The following is a 3,855-nucleotide window of genomic DNA, read 5'->3' as shown; positions in this document are numbered from 1 at the left end:
CAATCTATTCATTCGTCTTGATAATATTTTGCCTTGCTCACTCACGAATCGACGAAGTAGACTCGTATTCTTGTAATCAATAGTTTCATCAGAACGAATGGACGGAGAACGCCTACGGGAAGAGTGTCTAGATTTATTCATGATATTTCTTTGTAACTACCGATATTTACTTATGTTGGATATCAATTCCCTCCGAACCAATTGCAATTTTTTTTTTTTTTTTTTACTTCTTCGACTCTTTGTGCAAGGTATGCTTGTGACAATGGAAGCAATACTTCTCTGACTCCAGCCGAGCGGGTGTGTTACGACGATTTTTACGTGTAGTGTATCGGCAAAGACCCGCGGATTTTCCACTGGTTTTTCTCTGAATACAACTTGTACATTCCAAAGCAATAGTTACCCTTGCATCTTTAGTATTGGCCATGGAATCAGATGTACTCTAATTTAATTAGTTTCCCCAAAAAGAGGGGGTGAGGGTCGCATGTAGATCCATAGCAATAGAAACGAACTACTTACGAAGTTTCGACCTATGAAGTAAATAGATTAAACACTCCCATCACTAAATTGAGTCATTATTACGTGTATGACGAACCATAGAGTTCTCACTTCGTATGGTTCCTACACGGCTCCTTTGGTTTAGTTAATAACAATAAGTTAGGGAAATGGAAATAATAAAGCATCCGGAAAGAATCGATTTGTTTCTATTAATAAACCAGCCAGTAAGCCAAACCATATTGTAGCTACAACAGGGGCTGTGGAAAGATATATTTTTACATGTTGCATTGGAATCCTCCTTCTTATCAATTTTTTATTTCCCTACCTACTTGCCTTTATCCTCACCAGCTTTACTACTTAAAATCTAACTATATCTAAATCAAATTCTCACATTTACTTGAAAGAAGAATAAAGTTTTTTCCAGTACCCGACTCCAGAATACTAAGTCGAGAAGTGGTGTAGAGAATGAAAAGTGGGAATTAAAATAAAGAGAGGGCAGGGATTAGCAGCTTCCCAAAAAATGCATTCCTACTTCGACGGTAGCCAGTATTCGTGGGAAAAGATTATAATCAATTGGATCGAATAACAAGCAAGGGGTTGATGGTATCAAGTACAACCAAAAGGGATGTAACGCAGCTCGGTAGCGTGTTTGTTTTGGGTACAAAATGTCGCAGGTTCAAATCCCGTCATCCCTATCTCCTATACGTGGAACAACTGGCAGGGGTGACAGTTGTTGCCCCACTTACTTGATCTCTACCTCCTTTCTCCCTACAAAAAAAAAAAGGGAAGTCAACACTTTTTTCTTCCCTTCACGCTGGGGAGGAAAGATGCTGCAACTCCCACTTCCTTCATAGGTCAAAGTAACCCCTTCCAGAAAGAGGCGCCTTTAGTTCAGTACGGTAGAACGCGGGTCTCCAAAACCCGATGTCGTAGGTTCGAATCCTGCAGGGCGTGCCTACTGCTAGGGATTGCTTAAGCGATACGCCCCAAAATTGAAGTGGACGTAGAACTAAAGATTATCGTTGTAGAAGCGATCTTCCACATCTGCTAATTGTTTTTGAAATACGGACAGAAAATACTCGAAAGGAATAGTGGTGGGAGGGGGGGGGGGCTTTCGCCATATATATTTTTAATTCATTTACCTTCCCAATCCCAAAATATCCCTTTTGTTTAGGACGATATCTAACTAGATATTCATCGAATATCTAATTGATCGCCCCGTCGGTATTGAAGGTATGCAGTTACAAATAATCCAGCTAGGGTTATTGGAATCGAACCTAACACAATTCCAGAGAGTAATGCTTCAACCATTTCAATTTGTAAACATTTGATACAAACAAATACTTACCAAAATACCTTACACATTAACTAGTAATTGATTGTTGGTAGGTGCGACGGATTAGTAATCGATATGTGTTAAAGACCCTTTCTAGTTTTGATCTCCTCTTATCTTCGAGAAGTAGTAATGATGTAATGAGTTGCAGAATCTGAATTTTGTTCAATCCAACAAATAGAGCTAGGGTAAAAGTTAATGCGAGCATCAGAAAAGCAAAGTAGCTTAGTGAAGTGAACATATATCTGAATACAAGATTGTCTAGCAGATGGGTTAGTATATAACTTTCTTGGGTAGTTTATCATCCCGAGTCCCCAAATCAAAGTTGTTTACTTAAATCTTAAATATGGTACGTTATATCTAATCAAGTGTATGTCTGGGAGATTAAAATTTTTCAATTTTGCAGATTCGGGGAAATCATACTTCGAATTCATCCTCCACGAGGCCGATAGCTACGTAGTTGAGGAATCAGTCTTCGCCATTTCTTTGGACTATTCCTCAAATTTTTTAATTGTGGGTCCAATGTGCGTAGAAAAAGGTAATGCCTTGCTTGCCCGATTATGCGCGGGCAGGGGACCTTACGGGGCAGTACAATCAGGAAAGATTGCTGCTAATGTTTACAGGTTTACTGCATCGCTTGGAAGCCGGGCCCTATAGTCCCATCCGTATTGTTTACGTGTTAGATGAACGACGATAGGTAAAAACGAAGATTTTACCAGTATTAGATCAGATGTTGATCTTGTAACGGGTAACCTTGCCGCATTGTACGTGAAATAGCTATACTGACCCAGCATATTTTGAGTATACCTCGGGTATAATAGTGACAACCTAATTTATAGGAGTTCCCGTTCCCTCAAAGGGTTTTGTTTTTGCCGGTGCATCTCGCATCTCTTCCCTCGACCCCTTTGACCTCCTTTCCTCCATTCGGGAAACAACCGAAGTCTTTTTGATATTACAAGATAGATAGATACGGAGTTAAACATGTCTGGGAATACAGGAGAGCGCCCCTTCGCCGACATCATCACTAGTATTCGATACTGGGTCATTCACAGCATTACTATACCCTCCCCGTTTATCGCAGGCTGGCTGTCTGTAAGTACAGGTTTAGCTTACGACGTTTCTGGAAGCCCCCGGCCAAACGAATATTTTTCGGAGAGCCGACAAGAAGTTCCTCTAATAACTGGTCGCTTCGACTCGCTAGAACAAGTTGATGCATTCACAAAATCCTTTTAGGAGAAACCAACGGCTTTAGATAAAACTTATCCAATTTTCACTGTTAGATGGTTGGCTGTCCATGGATTAGCTGTACCTACGGTTTTCTCCCCAGGGTCTATATCAGCTACGCAATTCATTCAGAGATAGTTTTTGGCGAGCCCTGAATATACGACACAACCAAATCCAAATAAGCAGAGCGTGGAGCCGAATCGTACAAGCCTTTATCGGGGACTATTGCTGATTTTCGTACTTGCCGTTCCTTCTTCCAACTATTTCTTTAATTAGAATTTAGACAAAATTGTCTGGAAAAGATCGAGATCCCAATTATTTGTGACCGTTCATGTCTGGAGTCGCGGCCGGTTAACAGCTATAAAGAGAAGGAACGGGAAGGAGGCGTGGTGGCAGATGACAAATACCACTGGAAGGGTTCCCTTGCGGTTGGTAGGTACTGTAGCCGGTACACTTGTGATAGGTTTGCCGGGTGTATTTTTTTACGGAGCTTATTCGGGGTTAGGATCATCTCTCTAGAAAAAATTTGTGGAGGTGTAAGTCAGTAAGTAGTCAACACCTACCTTTTCCCCTGCTTCAACTGTGAATTAAGTAGGAAAGTTGTACCAAATTCCAATTTCACAAACAAAGTTTCCGGTTTTTCTTCTCTTTCTAACTAAGAAAGAGGAGAGGAAAAAAAAAAGATTAAATCTTTACGTATACGTAGCAAACTTTGCTAGTAACTAATCCTATTAGTATTATTTCAAAATTTTTAGCATACTACCTATATACTGATAAATCAACAAAATTTTTTATTAAAAATT

The 3,855-nt window shown here is 40.1% G+C and overlaps 1 non-coding gene and 1 pseudogene across 1 annotated transcript; both read left to right on the top strand.

Annotated features, from left to right (window-relative positions):
- Positions 1-1,375: 1,375 nt before the first annotated feature.
- Positions 1,376-1,449, top strand: TRNAW-CCA (transfer RNA tryptophan (anticodon CCA)). The gene has a single exon. It is a non-coding gene; the product is annotated as a tRNA-Trp (tRNA).
- Positions 1,450-1,929: 480 nt separating this feature from the next.
- Positions 1,930-3,447, top strand: LOC147417164 (uncharacterized; annotated as a pseudogene).
- The last annotated feature ends 408 nt before the right edge of the window (positions 3,448-3,855 follow it).

This window comes from Adiantum capillus-veneris, unplaced genomic scaffold, assembly GCF_014529385.1.
Source record: "Adiantum capillus-veneris isolate H3 unplaced genomic scaffold, ASM1452938v2 Hic_scaffold_325, whole genome shotgun sequence".
NCBI lineage: Eukaryota > Viridiplantae > Streptophyta > Polypodiopsida > Polypodiales > Pteridaceae > Adiantum > Adiantum capillus-veneris.
Note: the sequence above shows the minus strand (reverse complement) of the source record. Positions and strands in the feature narration are given on the sequence as shown.